General features: G+C 44.1%; 1 protein-coding gene across 1 annotated transcript in view; it reads left to right on the top strand.

Moving 5' to 3' along the window:
• The first annotated feature begins 427 nt into the window (after positions 1-427).
• The window catches only part of Stx11 (syntaxin 11), a 30,184-nt gene continuing 6,087 nt past the window's right edge, over positions 428-24,524 (top strand). Inside the window, exon 1 of the mRNA XM_052750615.1 lies at positions 428-664. The gene's annotated coding sequence lies outside the window, so the exon portion shown is untranslated. The remainder of the gene's footprint in view (positions 665-24,524) is intronic.

The following is a 24,524-nucleotide window of genomic DNA, read 5'->3' as shown; positions in this document are numbered from 1 at the left end:
CACCTCCTCACTCTTTTTCTGAGTCTCCAGTAAGGTGCCAGGAGTGCTCCACAGATCGCGGGCGGGAAGGGGCAGGTGGAAGGCGGGGCTCAGTGTGGGGGTGATCGACAGCCTCCGGGTCAGCCTTCCCGCTGGTCCTCGCTGGCGCAGCCACACCCACGCCCAGAAACCGTTTCTTGCATCCCAGCCTCGGAAATACTCCGGACTGCAAATGTCATCGGTGCCGGCGGGGTTTCCCCGGGGGAAGTCCAGCGGATCCCGCCCGGCCCGTGTCCCCATCCCTGAGTGCGAGGAAGTTCCCGAGGGGTCCGCGTCGTCTCCCCTCACCTCCCCACTGCCACCCGCAACATCTGGAGGCGCTTAGGCGGAGGGAAGGTGCCTCGTGCCTCGGTTCCCGGCATCCCGCAGCGTGGCGACTGGTCTTGGGGAAGGAAGCCGCGCGCCGAGCCGGGGACGTCCCCGGGGCGGGGCCTGGGCCCCAGCTGTGCAGCCTCCGAGCGGCGGGGGCGGGGCCAGCGGCGTCCAGATGCGGTCCGGGTGGCGCAGGGCTCGGACTGTGGTTGAGAAGCGCAGCTCGAGTAGCGCAGGGAGCCGGGCCGCCCGGACACGCGCAGCCGTCTCCTCCCGGCGTCCGGACCCTCAATCAGCGCCCCACCGGATCTCGGTTCGTTCTGTCGCGGGAGTCCACTTGGCTCTCTAACTTTTTCAGCATCGCGGGCGCGGGACTGGTTGGGAGGGGGGGGATCGTGCTGGCCCAGGGCTGGGATGCTGAGCAGCAGCAGGTGGGTTTGGGGTGTGGTTCTCTCTGCGCCTCTAGGTACCTTCAAGACGAGGCTCTTTGGGTTTCTCGCCTTAGAGCCGAACGCTTTTCAAGTGTTTGGGAGTATAATGCTTCGTTAGAAGTGCTTCAGAAATGACGAACGTAGACTGACTTTATATGAAAGCTACTACTACCTGAGCCGTCTTTTGTTTTCAGTTGAGTTTTGTTTTGTTTTCTTGAATGGAGGAGGGTTTTTCGGTGTGGTCGCCACTTTCTCAAACCCATCAGAACGGGCGCTTCTCGACTTGAACTTGACAGTATGTATGACTCAGGAGCCAGGAAATACAAGAACGTTGATACCGCCTTGAAACAGCTCTCACAGCAGACTTTGAAGAGTTGTTTTGGGATAGAGACCTAAAGGTGGCTTTGCTTAGAGAACCGCCACACGGAATTCTGTCGGCTTTTTTTTTTTGGCTCCACGAACCCCAGCTGAGACGTGCCTTTTACTTCCTGTGGCCCTCACACTTGTTCGGGCCATTTCTCAGCAGAGGGAGGAGCTGTTGTTTCTACACGGGTATCCAAAAATGAGTCACCAGGCTGCGCTAATTGCGAGACTTTGTTAATAAGCCCTTGAAAAGTGAGGTTGGATCCCTGTACTTAGAATACGACCAAGAGATGAGAGCCGTCAAAACTGGGGCAGGAGGCCGAGGAAGTAACTATTCAAGTTTTCAGTTTCCTAAAGCGTTTGGTGGGGACAACATGCTTGCCAGCCAGGGTCACTAGGCTGATCTGAGATAACCCTTAAAATCACGTGCTTTGCCACAGAAACTCAATAGAAAACTAATTTCATTATCCAATAACCATTTGTTTGTTATTTTCAATGCTTGGTAAGAATAGGACATTTTATGGAGTGATTGTAAGTCACTCGGAAATTAAAAATATTTCAGATAGTTTACTTTTACCAAATTAGTGCTTTAAAAGACACTTAGGAGCTTTTGAAGAAGGTCGTTGGTTGCTGGAGCCAGATATTAAGACGTTAAGTCTCACTGTGACTGGAGAGTGGATCTTAGAAATGGGTTTCCCTATCTAGAAGCTCTGTGGAGACAGGAATAACTGTGTCCCCGTAGCTGAGCTGAGGTCAGCCCTAGACAGCCGTTACAAGGCTCTGGTCTGTTCCAGCCTCTTCAACAAGTTCCATGTATACAGCCATGGGCGCAGTGCTAGTCTGGCAGCGAGGCCCATAGCTGAGCAGATTCTATGGGCTATGAGACGGGTACTATGAGAAATCTATACCCAAAGGAGGTGCCGCTGTGTGGGGGATGAGTTGAAACCTTGAGATTCAGAGTGTTCTGGATCACTGCTGGGACAGCAAGGGAAAGTTGGAATTCCGGTCACTTGCTTGTCTGTGTAGACAGCCTATTTTTCGTTCAATACATGGTTTAAAAGCATATCCTTGAGACGCGGCTTTCAAGTGTTTGAGTTAACCATGTTTCATGTTACTTAGTAGCTGTGGAAGGGTAAACGCAGTCTGTTATCACCCCTGGGCAGTTGTGGGCACTCTTAGTGATGTGCCCTTTTAAAAACACAGTGACTAATGAGCGGTTCATGACTATAGACCACTGAAGAGAAGCAACTTTCTGCTCATGGGCTTATACAGTTGTGGCTCCTCATCTGAGGACTGGCTTGACGTCCATGACTTTAGTTACCTGAGTTCTGGTACATTAAATAGAAAATTCCAGGAATAGTACTATGCTTTGATTTGTTTTATTTGTGGCATGGTCTCACGGTGTAGCCCTGGCTGGCCTGGAATTCACTATGTAGACCAGGCTGACCAAGAATTCATGCATATCTGCCTGCTTCCACCTCCTGAGTGTTCATCTTAAAAGTGTGTGCCACCACACATGGCAGTAAGACACTTGGAGAGAGGGAATGCATTCGTACCAAATTAATTATGCCATATATGTGCCATTTTTAATTGTTCTACTACTAACTCTTACTGTGAACAGTTTATGAATTTCAACCTTATCTTAAATATGTGTGTATACAGGGAGAAGCATAAATAGGAGTCAGGCAGGCATTGACCAGAGTCTCTTGGGCAGGATCCCTGAGGATTAAGATGGACCAAACTTCTTTTTTTTTTTTTTTTTTTTTTTTTGAGACAAGATTTCTCTGTGTAGCAGTCCTGGCTCTCCTGGATTTCACTTTGTAGACCCAGGCTAGCCTCGAACTCACGGGGATTCACCTGCCTCTGCCTTCCAAATGCCAGGATTAAAGGCATGCACCACCACTGCCCAGCTATGGATCAAACTTCCTCGTCCTCTGGAGTACTTAACTAGTAAAGGACAACTGCTCGAATTAAATCAATTTTAATCTCTACATTTTATCTCTCTCTCCACAGCCATGGAGTCATGTCCTCTATAAAAAAGGAAAGATAAAGTATATTATACATTTTGTTCCTGAGTTTTGGTACAGGTTTGACTCCTGATGCTGTAAAGAAGCTTCTTTTCAAACAATGAACCTGCCAGGTGGTGGTGGCACATGCCTTTAATCCCAGCACTCGCAGATGAATCTCTGTGAGTTCAAGGTCAGCCTGGTCTACAGAGCGAGATCCAGAACAACGAGGGCTATCACACAGAGAAACCCAGTCTTTAAAACAATGAACCTGCCTGCAGACGAGGGTTGTCCTGGAAGTGGGAGGGGTAGGTGGCCCAGCAGAAGGAACAGCCGTGCTGAGGATTGAAACAGCATTCTGTGGTCAGGAAACTCCAGCTTGTTTCCTGGGGGTGGGGTGAGGGAGAGCTGAGGGGAGAGCAGAAAGATGAGGGTGGAAAGACAGAAGGACAGGATCACAAAGACCACGTGCCACGTGGGCTCCAGGACTTTATTCCGTGGGGGCCTCTGAGGAAGCAAACCGCATCAGATACATGTTTAAAACAAAGCAGTCTCTAAGGAGATGAGCCAGTCAGAGTTTGATACCCAGCACCCATGCGAAAGGTAGGCCCAACAGCTGCCCCCTGTAATCTAAACCCTTGCTAAGTGGAGACAGAAGGGTCCTAGGGCTTGCCAACCTCCTAGTCTAGCTGAATTGGTAAGTTCCAGGTCCAGTGAGAGAGCTTAGGCACCCATGTCAACCTCTGCCCCCCCACAGGCATGCTGACACATGTGTACCAACACACACACACATGAAGATGTGCACACATACTCATGAAGAAATACCAACATACATACCCTTGGAAGAGGTTGGCTGAGAGCTACGTGGTCCCAGGGAGATGACTGTGATATTGAGTCAAGAACATGAACAAGGCTTGAATCAAGTGGTGGTGAGGTACAGAAAAGAAGGAAGGAGCCAGTAGAGCTCACACCAATAACACGCAAAACCCAGCTGCCCCTTGAGAAGTGGGAGGAAGGGGGAGAAGAGTTACGATGAGGTCTGTATTTCTGGTTAATGACTGGGATAGGAGCATCCCACCCAATAGAAGAGCTAGTGTAAGCTAAAGGTTGGTGAGGCGCTCACGTACTACTTGTCACGTAAAATTTTACATGCCTTGGTGAAATTTTTGACCAAATATAATTACTAAGATTTTATGCTGCTTAGTTTTCGTGGACTTGACACAAACTAGAGTCATGTGGGAAGGGGCCACCTCAACTGAGTAATTTCCTCCATCAGGTTGACTAGTGGGCATATCTGTGGGATATTTTAGCGATTAACAATTAATATGGAAGGGCTAAGTCCGCTGTGGGCAGCACCACCCCTGAGTACGTGGTCTTGGGTTATATTTTAAAACCAAGCTGAGCAAGGAATGAAGAACATGCTAATAAGGAGCATTCCTTCATGGTTTCTGCTTCAGTTCCTGCCTCAAGCTCCTACCCATCCATCAGTGATGGGTTATGACCTAGGACAGGTAAGCCAAACAAACTCTTTCTTCTGTGAAATTGTTCTTGCTCAGTGTTTTAGCATAGAAACAGAAACCAAACCAGGGCTTATATATTGAGTGCTTATGGGGACCAGGCATTATTCTAGGCTCAGTAAGTAGATTAAGTCTTTTATTCCTCACTGGTATTCTGTGATAAGTTTTCTTAACCCCTTTAAGGAAGGTTAATGATTGACAGCATTAGAAATGTATCCCAAACACCTGGCTCCATAGTTGGCATTATTGAACTTTTCTACATGCTGACATGCTTTCTGAAGAAATAAATGAATAAATAACATTTTAGATTTTATACTAAACTCAAGTTGCCATCATTTTTTTTTTAATCACAATTCTTCCCCGAGCAGGAATAGCTCCAGTCATAATACGGACACTCCGTGGCCCCTGTTTTGCTATGTAGCATCTTTCTCTTGTTTTCCTTTCAAGAAATAGGTGATCTACCTAGGAATACAAACAACTGGGGTAATCATAAACTCCTCCAGTGTGGTGGGTCTGAACGAGAACGGCTTCCATAGGTTCATGTATTTGAATACTTGGTCCCTAGTTGGTGAAACTATTTGGGAAGGATTAGAAGGTGTGGCTTTATTTGAGGAGTGTCTTTAGGGGTGGGCTTCAAGCTTTCAAAAGCCCATGCTATTCCTAGTTCTCTCCCTCTCTCTGCCTCATGATCATAGATCAAATGTGAATTCTCAGCTACTGTTCCAGCACCATGCCTGTCTGCCTGCTGCCATGTTTCCCACCATGGTGATAATGGACTGAATATCTTCATGGAGACTTGGGGCACCTGAAGGTTCTCACTTAGAGCTCTGACCCACAGAGCTGCTTCTTAAGGACTGAATGCTCAGCTTTTCCTGTTTCTTCCATGTGTTTGGTCAGTAGAGAGACTGGCCAGGGGCCCAGGTACTAATCAACAGGTTGTGGGTCCCATGGTGAGAGAATCACTGACAAATGCAGCCAGGGACATAAAAACTCCACGTCCTACATTCCTGGCTTATGACTGGCCTGCTGAGGTCTATTTCATCTTGGTTTGACTCTAAAACAGGTACTCTCCTGCCTCTAACTTGAAGAATCTCACACAGTGAACAGACTCTCCTATACTCTTATCCTCTTAGTTTTAGCTGACAAATGTTATTTTCTGCTGAGATCCTGCTTTGTATTTGGGGCATTTGAGTAGATTCCATTGGTCCTAACAAAGGTATTCTCACCAACAAGCCACTCCCCCACCCCCCCTAACTCCCCACCCACCCACCCCCACCCACCCCATCCCCACCCCCGCCGCCACCAAGTCCAGCCCCAACTCTACACCATTCTCATTGTTTGATGACTCGATCTGCTCTGACTTGGGTAAATAGTTTTTCTTCAACACAGTATTGATCACCTTGACTTTGAATCCTTGAAAGATATAGACATTGAATTAATGCTGTATGCAAACTTAACCAAATGCACCAAGTTTAAAGCTCTAAAATGTTCAGATATTTAAAACATGGTGCCTTTCAATGTTTTCATCCTGAGTGAATTAAATGTTTTGACAATTCTTCAGATTTATTAGGAAATTGATAGTCACTTGTATGGAGGGCACCATGGAGCCTTTTCGGGCAATACAATCCACCTGTCTCTTGGTTGAAATTCCTACAGCTGCCTCTGGTTCCTTAAGTTCTTCTCTCAATAGAAAGTGAAAGATTTGCATTGCTATTTCATGTGGGTTTGTTTTGCTTCCTCAATTCTGCTGGGAGTTCCCTGAGAGTGGGCCACTGCTATGGTTGGCTTTGGCCAGTTCCCTCAGAGGCTCCCCACACCCCGCCCCCACCCCCATGCTAGCCATTCTGTGACTTTTGCTGATAACAAAACCATCTGTCAGAGTAAGCATTTGTGGTCTCCTCTCTGAGCCTATGGGTCTTGGACACTAGTGTATGTCATTCAAGTTATTTGTAAGGCTTACTAACTGGTAACTTTTAATGCAAATTGGTTTTGGAGTTGGGACTCTCTGGAAGACACAATGAAATGTCTTTAGCGTTCACTAAGGGTGTTTTCCTTTTCAGTAGGTACTAAGATCCTCTGGACACAAGTCTCCCAATAAAGTATTTCTTTTTTGTGTACTACACTGTCTTACTCCTCCTTCTGTTCAAAGATGCAAAGCAATATTCTTGGCAGAACTTCTTGGTTAATAATGTGAATTCCAGCTTTTCGGAATAGTCTCGGAAACAGGACATGTTCTGGCTTCAGGTTCAGCATCTGAACGGCAGCAAACCTGCCTCTCCTCCCGGCTTTATTCCTCACTTTCTGCTCACACCCATTGGACTAGTGGCCCACAATCTGTCTTAGATAAAGTAGGACAGTTCATGAGATGAATCCCATAATGTCACTGCACTGCCCACCTTGTGCCCTCTTTATTTACTACATCAGACTGCGTGGGACAACGTCTTGTCGATACTTCATGGCTCTTTGTTATTACAGAGTCCTTTCATGTGGCATGCCAGCCTGGAAGGACAGAAATAACAAGTAGTATCATTACTGCTATCACTGCCTCTCTCTCCCCAACACCTACCTAAAAATCTCTGAAAAGCCCTGAACAGTCTAGTGAACCCCACTGTGTAGCCTGTAGGTTATAAATATCAGAATTGCCTAGGATATTTCAAAATAAGATGGAGTCGGGGGGACAAGAAGGAGGAGGAATGGAAGAAGGAAAGGAGGGAGAGAGGAAAGAAATTTCTGCCCTGGCTTTCTCCCGTCTCAGATGGAGAGATGAGAGGTCAAATTCCTTGAAAAGCTGTGCTTGAAGGAGGGTCCCCTTATAGGAATCAGTAACTCTACTAGGACAGGAAGTTCCAGGAAGTCTTCTGCAGAGTGAATGTCGAGGTGCTGGCTTTAAACCTTAATGACCATCTAATAGCATAAAAGAGATAGCTTGGGAAGGAAGATTAAACATTCATAGATGCAGGAAAACACATCGTTTGACTCACAGAAATGGGTAATAATTTTTCTTGGAAGGGGAAAGCACTTGAGAGCATATTGATTTTTGAATCAGATCTTTGCAGGAAACATCAGTCGCGGAATAACCTGGTAGATGAGGGCACTTTGCTGTTTTCTTCATTCCTGGGGAGGCTGGCAGGTGTCATCCCTGTGCCCTCCATGCGTGCTTCAGGCCCCTGCGCAAATTATCTCTGCCTCAGTTTCCTCCCCTCTCCCCTGTCAAGATAACTCCTAGTAAGCCACTGGGAGTTACCTCAAGCCCTATGTTCTCTAAGAAGACTTTCTGTTCTCAGAGTCTGACACTCCTCTGAGCATCGCCTAACGCGCATCTCTCTGTTTCCAAGTGTATTACCACTGTGAGGGCAAGGACTGTCTCTTTCACCCGAGACTCATGGAAGTGACTAAAAAGAAACATACTAGTGATCATCTTTATTTGAGAACTGTTTATCAAGGGTCTCCATGGTAGATACTCTAGAGAACATTTCAAACAGTGGTCACAGACTCAGGCACAGCCCCGGCCCCCATGGAGGTTGTAGGCGAGCAGAACCTAAACAGCAAGAGACTGTGTTGTAAACTGATCAGCAGGGGAACATGGTGAATATTAGGAAAGAGGAAACAAGGGGAGTGTCAGTTCATAGACCCAGGCAGAGGTCAGATGAAAGGTCACATTCTCAAGAAGGCCAGTTCACACCCAAATCAAAGCTGGGAGGGTGGCTCTCATCACAAGGCGACCCTTTTCAACAAAGGGAGATCTGCTGTATCTAGATCAAAATTGAGGTTCCTTCACACACGCATGTCAGCATGCAAGCGCACACACATTTGTACCTGTGTGTGTGTGTGTGTGTGTGTGTGTGTGTGTGTGTGTGTGAGTGAGTGTGTGTGGGCGGTGTGTGTGTGTGTGTGTGTGAGTGTGCACGTGTTGGGAGGGTGATGCTGCTAAGGAGAGAAGAGATTCCTTCACTTGAAGAGTGTAATCAATAGGAAGGAACAGAGAAGGAAGTTTCTGAGTGTTTCATGCAATCTTCTCTGGTTAGAAGTTGGTCTTAACATCCCAATGTGTAACATATAGTGGCAAAAATCAAAATCAAACAAACAATTTAGAGCTCAGAAATTCATGCATTTGTAAGGTAGACTTTTTAAAATTAATTTTAAGAATGAAAGACAGCTCAGTGGGTAAGGGCATTTGTCGCCAAGACTAATGACCTGAGTTTGAAACCCAGGACCCATGTGGTGATGAAAACCGATACCCACAATATGCACACTTACACACAAAATGAATAAATAAGTGTGGGGCTTGGAAAGGCAGCTCCAGAGTTAAAAGCACTTGTTGCTCTTGCAGAGGACCCCAGACTTGGTTTCCAGCATCCACTTGGCTACTCACAGCACAACCATTGTAATTCCAGTTCCAGGGGATCTGACACCCTCCTCTGCACTCCTTAGGCACCAGGCATGCACGTGGTACACACACACACACACACACACACACACACACACACACACACACACACGCAGGCAAACACTCATGCACATAAAATAAAAATAAACCTTTAAATAAATAAAAGTAATAGAAATAGTTTTTAAAATAATTTTTTAGAGCTGGGTGGTGGTGGTGCATGCCTTTAATCCTAGCCCTCAGAGGCAGAGCCAGGTGGATCTCTGTGAGTTCGAGGCCAGCCTGGTCTACAGAGTGAGATCCAGGACAAGCACCAAAACTACACAGAGAAACCCTGTCTTGAATAAACAACAACAAAATGATAATTTTTTTTAGAGTCACTATTATCAACTAAGAGGCTGCTGTGCTTGGTCCAAGAGCGTCACCCTTGAGTTTTTGTCGTAAATGACCCAAGGGGTGAAGCACACACGTGCTCAGAGCTGTGTCTGTTCTGAATTCTCGTCTGTGAACTCGGCTTCCGAGCAGAAGAGAGAGGTTGCAATCCCTGTGTTGCAATGGCGAACCTCCTCCCAGCTGCGCAGCTCAGGCTGGGCCCTTCCTTTTTCTTCTTTTCTGGCCAGTTCTTGATCTTTTCTTATTATCCTGCTGGCTTGTTTTTCCTCCTATAATGCAAGCTTATCTGAGGACAGGAATGATGCCTTCTTTGTAGCTCAAGTTTTCTCCAGTCCTGCCCGGGCCTGCAGCCACTCAGACCCAAGTAAACACACAGAGGCTTATATTAATTAAAACTGTATGGCCTAATGGCTCAGACTTCTTGCTAGCTAGATCTTACATCTTAAATTAACCCATTTCTATAAATATATACCTTGCCAAGTGGCTCGTGGCTTACCGGTATCTTTATATCTTGCTTCCTCTGTGTCTGGCTGGCAACTCCTGACTCCGCCTTCCTGTTCCCAGAATTCTCCTCTCTGCTTATCCCGCCTATACTATACTTCCTGCCTGGCTACTGGCCAATCAGTGTTTTATTTATCAACCAAATTAGAGCAACACATTCACAGCATACAGAGTGATTATCCATAGCACTTCTTGATTTTTTTTTTAAACTATTAGGGTTTAATGTTTCAATTGCCAATCAAGACATATTACTTACTTTACTGTGGCTGTCACAAAACAGCGAGATCAAAGGACACTTAGGAAGAGACCATTTATTTTGGCTTTGAGTTCCAGAGGTTTAGAGCCTGTGATGGTAGGAAGTGTGGCAGCAAGTGGCATGTACGTGGCTGGAGGAAGAAGCTGAGAGTTCACATCTTGAATCTTGAGCACATCACAGAGAAAGTAAATTAGTAGGAGGTGGGACTTTTAACTCTGAACACCCACCCCCAGTGACGTACTTCCTCCAGCAAGGCTACACTACCTAAGCCTCCCTGAGCTGTGCCACCAGCTGGGAGTCAAGTGTGCAGTACCCAAGACTACGAGGGACATTTGTCACTCAAGCCACCACATATCGTTAGTAGTATCTTGATTGGTAAATCATATTTGTGTGGTACTTTGTGACATTTGATATACATGTGCAATTGCATGGTTAAATCAAGCTAATATGCCCAGCATTTTGTTTGCTTACCTCTATGACACAAAGTGTAGACATAAAATTTAAATTTAATTCCTTTTTTATTTACTTTATTCATTTATTTGCATGTGATATATGTACCCATGTATGCATACGCACACGCATGCAGGCACACACACACAAACATGTACATGCAAGCACACACACACTCACACACACACACACACACACACACAATGAGTGTGTGGAGACCAGAGATAGACATCATGTGTCTTCTACTACTTATTGTCTACCTCAATTTTTAAATTTTTTTTTTTTTATTGTTGGACAGTTTCATACATATATATAATAAATTTAATTCCCCCAAAAAAACTGAAATACTTTTTAGGTGATAAAATTTGTGCCTTAAGGAATCAAACTGTAGGCATGTCACCTTGTCTTCAAAGGTTAACAGTTGACCGTGGGAATGTCCTACTTAGTCAGCATGTCTTCGTTGATATCGGACTGGACAATTTCTCAAGTTATTAATTACTCTGAACTGAACCTTGAGTGCTATGGGCATTTGTGTATCTGGCTTTCTGACAATTACCTATCTGTATTCCACCGCTGTTACCCTCGGCATAAACACAATGAATGTTTTCCGTTTCTGTTACTTCGCTGTAGTCTTGGTAATGAAAGCACTGACAAGCTTGTATTCTTATTTCTCTCATTTTGGGCTAAGCTGCTAAATCTAACTAGCACCTTATTCTTCTTACCTGTCATGTGGAGATTGCTGGTTTCATGTGCTTATACTTGCTTTTCTTTTCCTCTGGGATTTCTTCAGACTGTTATCATTATTCTAAAGGACAGAAAAAGGTTTATGAATTTTCTGCCAGTGTTTCTCTTATCGATTTTGCATTTTTAAGCCTATAATTTCTCTGAGACATATTAGAGTTTATGGTAAAGATTATGGAGAATTCAGCTTGTGCCAGCCAATTACGACAGCCTGATTTGTTTAAATTATTGTTTTTCTGATGTATGTGTGTTCACTTACCAGTGCTCTGTACGTAATTGTGATGTTTCTCGGTATTTTACTCATATCCATCTATCTATATTTTTGTATTACAGAGTGCTACTCTCTATCATATTGTTTTATGATAGATGTTGTGTCAGCCAGGACCTCCTTTACTTCCTATTACTGTATTTTTCAATTTATAAAAAAAATAAGTGGTCATTAGTTGAGAATTATTTGTGTGTGTGTGTGTGTGTGTGTGTGTGTGTGTGTGTGTGTTTCACATGTGTATGCGCATGTAAGCACATGGAAGCCAGAGATCAGACTCAGATGTCATTCCTCTGGTGTTACTCCATTTGTTTTTTGAGACAGGCTCTCTCACTTGTTTTGGAAATCCCTGATTAGGTGAGATCGGCTGGCCAGCCAGCCCCTGGGTCTACCTGTCTCTGCCTCACCAGAGCTGGGAACAAGCTTGTGCCACCAGGCCTGGTTTTTGTTTTTTTAATGTCGGTTTTGGGAAAGGAACTTCGGTCACATGGCTGATTCAGCCATCACCCCAGTCCCGTGAGAATTATTTTAGGACCATTGTCTCCTCTTTTCTCCTTTTCCATGTCAGGTTTCACTGTGTAGGTAGAATTCAAATTCACCGTACTCTTGCCTCAGCCTCCCCAATGCAGAGATCACATGTATACACATCTGTAGCCAAATTTCTAAATGATCTTATTAAATAAAAAAACACAGAGCCAAATATAGGGGTGAAAGCCTTAGATCAGGGAAATAGGGAAAGCCACCAGGCTACCTTACCTCACCAACTCTGCAGCTTCCCAGTGCGAGTTACTTCCTGTCTACCCATGCCTTTAATTGCCTTACTATTCTGGCCTCTCATTGGCTCTCTTAGCCCAGCTACCTCACTTCCTATGGTTGGTACTGGGATTAAAGGCGTGTGTCACCACGCGTGGCTCTGTTCCCTAGTGTGGCCTTGAACACACAGAGATCCTGACTGCTAAGGGATTAAGGTCGTGTGCTGCCTGAGTTCTTTGTTTACTTAAAATGGCTGGCCTTTCCCCCCTGAACTCCAGGCAAGCTTTATTTATTAACGCACAAATAAAATATTACCACATTTCAGCACAAATAAAATATCACCACACATATCACAGCTGGCTCCGGGTAATTTTCCTTTTCGGATTTTTAATTTACAGCCTCGTGGGAAGATTGGGTTTGTTGCAATCAAAAACGTAACTTGTGAAGAGTTTCTGATTCCCTTGTAAGTTAATTTAAGGGTTTATTCTGAAGTGGAATCTACACAGAGCCATTAATGTCAGAAAGGGGCACACTCAGCAGGCAGACAATTTCTGAATTTCTCTTCACCCCCCACCCCCATCTTTTCGAGACGGAGTCTCTCTATTATGCCACTCTGGAACTTTCTATGTATAGCAGACTAAGCTGGCCTTGAACTCACGGAGATCCTCTTGCCTCAGTCACCTGAGTACTGGGATTAAAGGGGTGTGCCACCATGCCTGGCACTTCTGAAGTCTTAGTCACCCTACACTAGCCCAAATTCATAGCATTAGCCTTTTGGTTAGTAATTTAGACTTCAGAGGCAAGTCTTCCTTCCTTCATCCCTCCCAGCCTCCCTCCCTCCTGGCCTTTCTTCTCCTCCTTACTCCCTCTCCCATTCTTTCCTTCAAGGAGGAAGTTTATTGAGTACACTGTAAGCGGGCAGTGAGCTGGTGAATAGCTAGAATCCCACCTACAACCTCTTTGTGGTTTTCAGTACTGGAGATAGAACCCAGAACCCTGCACAGGCTAGAAAACCACTCTGTCACTGAAGTACACCCCTGCTGCCTTTTTGCATTCTCTTTTGAGATAGGGTCTCATTAACTAGCCAGTCTGGCCTTGAGCTCAGTCTTTAGTTCAGGCAGGCCTTGAGCTTGTGATTCTTTTACCGTAGGCACCCCCTGCCAAATGGATGAGATTATAGGTCTGTGCCTTTCGGCCCAGCTTGCTTGCTTGCTTTCTCTTTCTTCCTTTCTTTTTTCCTTCCTTCCTTCCTTTCTTTCTTTCTTCCTTCTTTCTTTTCCTTTCTTTTTATTTCTCTTTCTTTCTTCTACTTTTTAACTTTTACCAAATTTATACATTTGAGAAAAGTCAATTAATTCCATGAATGAAAAAAAAAAAAACTCAGTCTTTTTTCTTGTTTACACCAAAGACAACCACATCCAACCCCTTGATGTGTGTGTCCTCAATCTCCAGATAACATGCTTCTGTCACAATTTTCTGATTCTTCAGTTTCAGGCAGTGATGGTGCTTTGGATGATTTCCACCCCTCTGTAGCAGGACACACACCCCCATCTCCAGTACAGCTCTATCGTAATTTAAGCCAGATCACTATTCAGTGATTATGAGAACACTAATTGAAAAAGGCCTCATATGACATCATGAGTATGTCCTGGAACTCACTGTATGCTCTGCTTTCCAGCTAGTTAGTTACATTTCTCCTTGTTCTATTCTCTCTAGCTTGGTTTTCTTTCCAACTATAGAACTCCAGGTTGTCTAAATTGCCGCTCAAATTATGATCCACCCAGGATTCTGATATCTTCATCTTCCTGCACAAGCCCACGACCTCCTTCCTCATCTAGAAGATGGACAGTGTTTCAGTCAAGTGCCCATCTGCCATTTTAGACCTTTCCTCTGCCATCCTGTTCAGTAAAGTTCTTCCTGTACAAGCATGAGGGCCTGACTTCAGATCCCTAGTACCTACACAGACAGCCAGGGATGGCAGCTTGGGTCTGTAATCCATACACTGGACAGGCAGAGACAGGAAAACCCCAGGCGCTTGCTGGCCAGGCATTCTAGCTGAATTGCTCCAGGTTCAGTGAGAGACCCTGTCTCAAAAAATAAGTTGGAAAGTGATTGGCTTCCACGCATGCACACATGGGCACATGCCTTTGTATACAAACATGTAGCCAGATGTTTTCCTGGATACCACAGCCACTTGGTCCCAAATAAACATACGGAGGCTTATATTAATTACAAACTGTTCGGTCTATGGCTCAGGCCTACTGTTAACTAGCTCTTTTAACTTAAATTAACCTATTTCTATTAATCTATGTATCGCCATGTGTCTCATGGTTTTTCCTGTGGCCCACAGTGTCTTCCTTGGCTCCTCCTTTTTCTCTCTGTATCTTTGTTTTGATTTCCCACCTGGCTCTTTTTTTTTTTTTTTTTTGATTTTTTTTTTTTTTTTTTTTTTGAGACAGGTTTCTCTATGTAGCTTTGGTGCCTGTCCTGGATCTCACTCTGTAGACCAGGTTGGCCTCAAACTCACAGAGATCTGCCTTCCTCTGCCTCCCGAGTGCTGGGATTAAAGGCGTGAGCCACCACCACCACCACCACCACCACCACCACCACCGCCCGGCTCCCACCTGGCTCTTATCCTGCCTTACCATAGGCCAAAGCAGCTTTATTTATTAACCAATGGTAGCAACACATAGTCACAGCATACAGAAAGACCATCCCATAGCACAAACATGCACACAGATGTGTAACCACCCCCCACACACAAAATTACAATAAATAATAAAATGATAAAAGTGAAAGCTAAGCCAAAGACTTTATAGACACTAAGTCATGAGGCTATCAGACCTCAGATTGGCTTATCTACTTCATTATTCTTTCATAGCCTCTGAAATATGTGGAACTGGAATAAACCACTTTAAGATTCTTGAACATAAAAGCACATGTGAACATTCTCTTCCTTTCTAGAATTTTCTTAACTTTTCCAGGTAGCCTTCATCATTCTTCATTTTATTTATTTTTACCTATGCAAAGGTTTTGTTGGTGGAATGTGCCATATGGCTTTCTCGGTGACCCCATGGGATGTCCCTGTCCAGAAGAAACCTCACAGAATCCTCTACTTCACCAGAGAAATGTGCTCCATGTCATAGTTCCAGGGTTAGTGCTTGCTGAACGTTCATGACTTGCTGGGATAAAAGGAATCTGGAAGCAGATGTTTTAGGTTTTTATCCTGGGTTGTTTTATAGTTGTGACACATATTTAATAGATGTTGGAAAATCTTTACTTTTTAAAATGATTTATTTCTTTTCGTTTTATATACATTGGTGTTTTGCCTGCATGTATGTCTGTGTGAAGGTGTAGGATCCCCTGGAACAGGAAGTAGAAATGGTTGTGAGCTGCTGTGTGGGTTGCTGGGAATTGAACCTGGGTTGTCTGGAAGAGTAGCCAGTGCTCTTAACCACTGAGCCATCTCTCTACCCCGCCCTCCAATCTTTATTTTTCTATTAAATAATTCTGTGAGTCTTTGTCTTCTTACACAGAGTTAAACAGGGAAAAAAGAGAGAGATGTTAGAATGTTTGGAAAAGAAGATATTTAAAACCTCAAATAGGATGGCTCGGTTGGAAAAGGACTTGTGTGAAAGTGTTGTGACCCGAGTTCAATCCCTGGAACCAATTTAAAGGTAGAAGGAAAGAAAGGAACTCTCACAAGATTGTCCTCTGACCTCCAGATATAGACATGTACACCATAGCCCACACATGCCCCCACACGTCTCCTCCACGCTCCCCTCCATAAAAAAAAAAAATGTTTAAATTTGAATAATATAGTAGTGCATAGATGTTAAGGTCACTTTGGGCCATAGAGGAAATAGGAAGTAAGCTGTTAATAGCACTGTTTGCACATGTGGTTACCAGACCTGCATTATTTATTTGAATGGATTAAGGTCCCGTGAATCTCATGAACTGATAAAAGCAGATAGCAAAGACAGAGTGTTTACTCTTCCTGTGTAAAAGCTCCTCGTGGGCCATCCCACTGAGTCCTCTCCCAATCTATGAAGTTGGCACTCAAACATGGGAGAAGGTAGCAAGGGGGAAAGGTGACGTAAGCAGGCTTGGAAAGCACCAGTTTCTTAAGAATTGCATCCCTTACTTGAGAATCACCCTGTCTACCTACTGGGTGGGACCCTGGAAGCCCGAGGAATCCCTGTTAATTAAAATAAATTAGGCGAGGGCTAACAGTGGTACAGGTGGAATCAGAACATGACTTCATATAACAGCCAGGGCTGTGCCTTAGGCCGTTCATACTTCGATGTGTAGATGTGGCATTCTAAGTAGACCCCTGGCTCTGAGGATAATTTTTCTGTCACCTTAACATTCTGAAGGATGAGTCCGGTCACATCAACTTCTGACAGTTTTTAGAGACTTACTTGAACTCCCACTAATTTTGGTTCTTTTAGCACGGTGAAGAAACTCCTCTGGTGCATTTTTTTCTGGCACTGTGTGGCAGATACAAGCCATTTGGAGGTTGCCCCGTACCTGCTGGCTGCTTTATTTGGGTGAGCTGAACAGTAGAATTGAGGTACACTCAAAACTATCCACTTCTATTCCAAAACTGGCTCTTCAAGTTCTGCAGATCTCTTATCAGACTGAACCCTGGCCAAGGTTAAAGCTACCAGGTATCTCTGTCCTGTCCTGACCTCACAGTTCCTCGGCTCCTGTGCAGCATGGGCACCATGAAGCAGCTTCCCGGCTCCTGTGCAGCATGGGCACCGGGAAGCAACTCCACAGAGCCTTGTCTCCTCACTGTGACTATGGTTTTCAGCAGGGAAGACAGAACTATCCTCTGATTTGTTAAGAAGTGTGTGATTTTTAGGTTTTGGGATTTAGCTCAGTGGTAGAGCGCTTGCCTAGCAAGCGCAAGGCCCTGGGTTCAATCCTCAGCTCAAAAAAAGAAAGAAAGAAAGAAAGAAAGAAAGAAAGAAAGAAAGAAAGAAAGAAAGAAAGAAAGAAAGAAAGAAAGAAAGAAAGAAAGAAAGAAAGAAAGAAAGAAAGAAAGAAAGAAAAAAGGGCTGGAGAGATGACTCAGAGGTTAAGAGCACTGACTGCTCTTCCAGAGGTCCTGAGTTCAATTCCCAGCAACCACATGGTGGCTCACAACCATCTATAATGAGATCTGGTGCCCTCTTCTGGCCTGCAGTCATACATGCAGACAGAACACTATATACATAAAAAATAAATAAATCTTAGGGAAAAAAAAAAGAAATGTGTGATTTTTGAAAAATGAATGTGTGTGCTTTATATGAAATTTTAGATAAAATATGAATAGAATATCATAAATGTAATGTGTAGTTAAAAAATATATACCTTAGGCCATGATCATCAAATATTATCATGATCATCAGGATAGTTATTTGGAATATTGCTTATATCTTCATTTCAAAGTATAACAAATTTTCAATTTAAATGCATGAGAATTAACTTTTCATAAATTATGATTTTACTGTGACTCCTGTTAGCTTCCTAAACTGGGATTAAAGAAAAGTACATTTGAGAGGCACAGAATCACCCAAAGACAGTTGTATCAGAGAGTATCCTTACAATAAAGCACCTCTAGCTAGTAGCTACTTGTCATTTCTTATGTTTGTGAGGGTCACATGAGTTGACCTATATAAGCCTTCCACAATAAGCAAGCTCTGGATGGATCTTCCCTTGGTCGTGTCCAGGCTCAGTCTATTTAGCCCCTCTCTTCCTGTGGTCCCCATTCTCCAGAAGGCTAGCTCCAGCTTCCTCACAAGGTCCCCAATAGGAGGAGGGGGCAAGCCCCAGTGGCTTGCGCTATGCAGGTATCGTCTTCTGTCACGTGGTCTACTGTCCCCTGGTCAAAGCAAGATTCATTAGCAGGTCTGTATTCAAAGGACAGAGAAACCAACAGTATTTCTTGATGAGTCGAAGTAACCACTTAACCACACTTTTGCTTTCCGTGGCTTTAGTTACTTGTAACCAACCCATTGCTGCCAAAAATGAAGTGGAAGATTCCGGAAATTTTATATAACCTTTACGGCACTATTGTATTTTTCTATTTTATTTTTTTTAGTTTTTATTTTATGTGCATAAGTAGTTTGCCTGCATGTATGTCTGTGTACCACTCACATGCCGGGTGCACGTGGAGGTCAGAAGAGGGCCTTGGATCCCCTAGAACTGGAGTTACAAATGTGTCTAGTAGCTAGTCATGTCTAATTCCTATTGCACTAATGGTCAATGGAATTGAAGAGAGAGCTCAACTTTCCCGGTCATTGCCTGAGCGGAGTAGCAGTGTTGGATGAGAAGCTTCACAGATCATATACTGCATCAGCACACAGTTCACAGGTGGGGATGATGCCCAGCAGAGTGGTCAGCACATTGTAGCTAACACAAGGAAGCTTGTAGCTAACACAAGGAAGCAATGGGGTACACCAATGCATTTCAGAAGAGAGTCTCCAACGGAAACGAATGAATACTTTCAGCAGTTGGAGGGAGAGACTTCAGTGACTGCGAAAGTCACTTACCTGACAAACCTCAAACATTGATGGCATTGGAAAAACTCAGATGTTTCTTCATCTCGTGTTAAAAAAGAGTCGGTCAGAAATTTCGTATATATATATATATATATATATATATATATATATATATATATATATGTAGATCTTCAGGTTTATGCAGCAAGCATTTTTCCCACTGGGCTATCTTACCTGCCTAAGAATTAAAAGGGATGCATTTAAATTTTTTAAATTTATTTTTAATTTTTACACATTTTTAAACTAAAATAAAATCCCATCACTTTCCTCCGTCTAGTCCCCTGCCAGTACCTTCCCTCAACTCCCATCCATGTCCCCTCCACTCCAAAATTTATAGTCTCTTTTTTTTATTATTGTTGCATATATATGAGTGTGTATATATACATATATATGCATATGCACAGTATACAAATACAACTTGCGGAGTCCATTTTTGTTGTTTGTGTATATGATGGTTTCAGGGCTGACCACTTTGTATTAGATAACCAGTAAGGGGGCTTGTCCCTGGAAGAGGTTAATTCTCCCTCTTTCAGATGGGTTGCCTATAGTTTTGGGGGTGGTACCCCATGAAGCTTTCCCCTTTCCATGTTAGCATGCTCGTTGATATTGCCATTGTTCTGGTCTTGTGTATGCAGCCACACCTAGGAGAGAATTTTACAGCAAATATTTTTATCATTTCTTCTAGCCCTAACTTGTATAATTATACTCAACCTCAATGAAGCGTCTCTAAAACTCTCATGTTGTGCTTTGAATGAACCCTATGAAGAGGTTGAATATGTTTTTGGCAGATGTACTTTTAAAAAAATGCATTTTCTTTTTCAAATTACCTTGAGAACAAAAAGAAAATATTTTAAGCTTCTAATGTTTAAAAGATAGAAGAATACTTCCTTGCCAGTGGTGGTGGCACATGCCTTTAATCCCGGCAGAATAGGCCGAACTTGGAGTTTGCTACAGAGTGAGTTCCAGAGCAGCCAGGGCTACCCGGAGAAACCCTGTCTCAAAAACAAGACAAGCAAAGAATACTTTCTTCTTTTTTTGATATGCCACTTTTTAAAGTCAAGAAACAGAGCAAAGCACCAAGGATTACTCCGTTGAGTGAAATGATTATTCATGGATTTGAGTCAACCTGTTGGGGAAAGAGCCTTTGTTGTCTTTTAAGGGTGTGTGCTTATGGGTGAGCTAGAAAACAACTTTGAAGCTACTGAGACATAGTGGAATGTCCTGTTCCCAACCATATGACTGTGGTGTGGGGGTGGCTGGGCAGGAGGGGCTGGTCAAGTGGTTGAACAAGGTCTGTACAAGGCGATCGCAGCTGAGCAGGCCGTGACCTCATCCAGCGTGGGCAGGGCTGTGAGTTCAGCATACCAGGCTGTGTGCCCTGGCGCAGGCTGCACCCACCAGAGAAGGGATGATAGAGGAGCTTTTCCCAGGGTCTCATATGGTCCAGCAAAGCACCTTCTGATCTGTAGCTATCATCTCCTTTAATAATTATTTAAAGTTTGCTATAAAGCCGGGCGGTGGTGGTGCACGCCTTTAATCCCAGCACTTGGGAGGCAGAGGCAGGTGGATCTCTGTGAGTTCGAGGCCAACCTGGGCTACCAAGTGAGTTCCAGGAAAGGCGCAAAGCTACACAGAGAAACCCTGTCTCGAAAAACCAAAAAAAAAAAAAAAAAAAAGTTTGCTTTAAAATCTAAAGTGACCGTTTATGCTCTATTAGGGACAAGATCCTCTCTGCTTCATCCATAGCTGGGTACAACATACACTTCAAAGTGCCTATGTCTAAATGTGTACTTAAGTTCACATTGAAAGGAAAACACTAAACTTTCTAACTTATATTGTGGTAGTTTAAATGTAATTAGTCCCCCATAAGTTCATAGGGAGTGGCTCTATTAGGAGGTGTGGTTTTTGTTGGAGGAAGTGTGTTTTCTAGTTATTTTGGTTTACTTTAATTACTTTGGTTAATGCATCTGGACCATGGTGCAGGCCATGGAGATCTCAAATGTTTTGACAAGGCAGGCATGGCCCCTGTGGGGGATGGGAGTAGAGGGCTGAGAACTGTCCAAGCGAATACAAAATAGAGGCAGGACAAGATGGCGTTACCTTTGTCATTCCAAAGGGACATAATGTAGAGCATAACAATCAAAAATGTCCTTTTTTTTTTTTGGTTGCTTCAGAGTGAGTGTGCTTAAAGCGTCTCCTTTATGAGTAGAGTTAGAGCTGCACACTGTGTTTATGAAAGTTTCTTTAGGGATGAGCAGGGACAGGGACTCTCGTGGCCGTTCTCGGTAGCATCCGGTGTGTTAGTTCTGTAGTTACCATTCCCATTCATTGATCGTCTTGAGTCCTCCTTCCTGGTAGGGCAAAGTGTGTGTGTGTGTGTGTGTGTGTGTGTGTGTGTGTGTGTCTGTGTCTGTGTGTCTGTGTCTGTGTCAGTGTCTATGTGTGGTGGTATTCTCATGTGCTCGTGTGTGTGTGTGTGTGTGTGTGTGTGTGTGTGTGTGTGTGTGTGTAGCTTGAGTTTTCCTGCCTGGCCCACAGTCAGGACAAATCTCTCTCACCTGCCAGTCCCACAGCCGCTCAGACCCGACCAAGTAAACACAGAGACTTATATTGGTTACAAACTGTATGGCCATGGCAGGCTTCTTGCTAACTGTTCTTACAGCTTAAATTAATCCATTTTTATAAATCTGTACCTTGCCACGTGGCTCGTGGCTTACCGGCATCTTCACATGCTGTTTGTCATCTTGGCGGCTGGCAGTGTCTCTCTGACTCAGCCTTCCACTTCCCAGCTTTATTCTCCTCCTTGTCCTGCCTATACTTCCTGCCTAGCCAATGGCCAATCAGTGTTTTATTTATTGACCAATCAGCAACACATTTGCCATACAGACCATCCCACAACATGTGTGTGTGTGTGTGTGTGTGTGTGTGTGTGCACCCATGCACGCAGCTGTTGATACATATGTGTGTGTGTGTGTGTGTGTGTGTGTGTGTGTGTGTGTGTGTGTGCATGTGAAGGCCAGAAGTTAACATTAAATAAAGTCTAAAATTTCTCTCTGCCTTATTTTTGAGTAAAGTTCTCACTGAATTTGGAGCTCTGGGTGTAAGACAAATTGTTAAATGGTCTTATTAATAATAATTAAAAAAAAACCTGGAGCCATATATTGGGGTAAATTCTGAAAGATCAGAGGAATAGAACAAGCCAAAGCCAACCTCACCTTACCAACCTCCAGTCTCCAAAAAGACCTACTTCCTGTATACCCACGCCTATATTCCTTTCTGTTCTGCTAATTCATTTCCTCTCTCTGCCCAGCTACATCACTTCCTCTTCCTGCCCAGCTCTGTCACTTCCTGTCTGTCTGTACAGACCTCCAGACCTTTATGGTTAACTAGTGTTGGAATTTAAGGCATGTGCTACCATGCCTGGCTCTGTTCCCAGTGTGGCCTTGAACTCACAGAGATCCAGACAGATCCCTGCCTTCCAAGTGATAAGATTAAAGGAATGTGCTACCATTGCATGACTTCTATATCTAATATAGTGACTGGCTTTTTCCTCTGATCCTCAGATAAGCTTTATTGGGGGACACAGATAAAATATCACCACATCCGGGGATTCACCTTTCTCTGCTGTCCCAGGACCATGATTACAGATTTGCATCACTGAACCCAGATTTTCACATGGATGCTGGGGAATTTCAACTCAGGTCCTCTTGCTTGGGTGGCAAACACTCTTCCAGTTGAGCCATATCTAGAAAATAGCAAGATTTTATGGGCCAAATCCAATAGTAGGACCCAGGTCCCAATGACTCATATATTTAGCTAATAGAGTCATGCCACCCTTCCTTTTGAATCCTGTTAGACAACTTATTAATGCACTTCAAGATGCTACATAACGGTGAAGCCCGATCTCCATTTCCAATGCCCTTTTGTTAGTGTCTGCCTTAACTGTTCGTGTGAGAGTGAAGGGATTCTAACAAATTCCTGTCATCCTTGCTTACTGCACTGGTAGGGCTTCCTAGATTGTTTTCACGACTTTCCATTTCCTATGCAGCCCCTCTCCATCCTCCGAAGCCAGAAGGCAATGATTATGAAAGACACCATATTTCCGGGAGGGGGAGAGGCCAAGAGCTAGCCTCTTCTTTCACTGTTGAGTCTTGGCCCTTTCAGTCTGTCTTCAACCTGGGGGGAAATGAAGGTTCTCCAGAACTGTTCAACTTCTATGATCACGAAGCATCTACAATAAGAATCTGTGGAATGGGCTACAAATTTGACTGTATACTAAAATCACGAGGAGCTCATTCTAGAAGCCCCAGGACAGCCAGCTGCTGCACTAGAAACCCTCCAGGTGATGTCACTGTCTCCCTAAGGCTGAAACCCACTCAGGCACCATCATCTCTTTACTTCTCTATGTGCGTCCACGTGAAATGTTATTGCTCAACAAAAGAAGGGTTAAGCAACCCACCTCCCTTCCCTCCCTCCTTCTCTTCCCTCCATGTTGTACTGAGATCTCTCAGGCCTCATTCCATGCCTGCATAAAAGGAAGGTTAGAAGACATAAGCAGATTTCTGATCATTAGAAACCATCTCTAGCACTTTCCACCTGAGCATGAATTAAAATAGAAGTCACTTTAGCAACTTTATGAACAGCTTACCAACGTTTATTACATTACTGCTTGCCACCATGAAACTCTGGGTCAGTTGAATTGTCTGATTTGTTTTTATCAGTTACTATAGTTTTCTCTTTTAGGATTTCATGGTACCTATCAACCTACTGACTATAAAGCTTATTTTGATGCTCTTGTGTGCCCTCCTCTATGTTTTGATGTGCCTTCAGCAAAGATGCATATTTCTAATATCTCTGAAGACATTCTCAAAAGGAAACCTCTTGGTACACACACACACACATACACACACACACACACACACACACACACACACACACACACACACCCGTTGTTGTTTTCCGGATGCTTGCTTGCTGGCAGCTGGGAGAACTTCTAAGTGTGTAAAACGTATCCATCTTGGTCTGTGCTGTGCAGGAAGAGTGGGCGGGAAGGTGCTGGGAAGGCTCCTGTTTAACACGTGCCAAAGGGTCTGAACACCCCCTCTGCCCTTCTCATCTCCTACAGATCATGGACTTGCAATGATCTTACATCTTTACTGATTGGGGACCTATGGTGTCAGGTGGATAGATCCTGAAAGCAAGTCACTCCTTGGACATTTTCTGATACCATCTTTTAGGTGCTTTGGACTCTGCTTTGCTCTTCATGCTGACAACGAGGTGGTCTCCTCCCATAGTTCTTTCAAAGCGTTAGGGGAGCAGCAGAGAGCGTAGAACCTATCTATGGACAGAGTCCTAGAAACCTGGCATGTGTGATTCTTGGCATGTGTGATTCTTTCCCTCTGCCAACAATTACCTTCCATCATAATGCTTTGCAAGACTTGGCCAAGATTCAAGGAAAGCATCCATGCACACTATTCTTGCTATGTCCATCAAAATGTGTCCATTTCGTTCATCCACTTCTTTTTTTTTTTTAATGCCAAATGCTGTTTATTGAAGGAGGGAAGA

Source organism: Peromyscus californicus, unplaced genomic scaffold, assembly GCF_007827085.1.
Source record: "Peromyscus californicus insignis strain IS unplaced genomic scaffold, ASM782708v3 Scaffold_22__1_contigs__length_63687245, whole genome shotgun sequence".
Classification (NCBI taxonomy): Eukaryota; Metazoa; Chordata; class Mammalia; order Rodentia; family Cricetidae; genus Peromyscus; species Peromyscus californicus.
The sequence above is the reverse complement of the archived record's forward strand: the minus strand, read 5'-3'. Positions and strand labels throughout refer to the sequence as shown.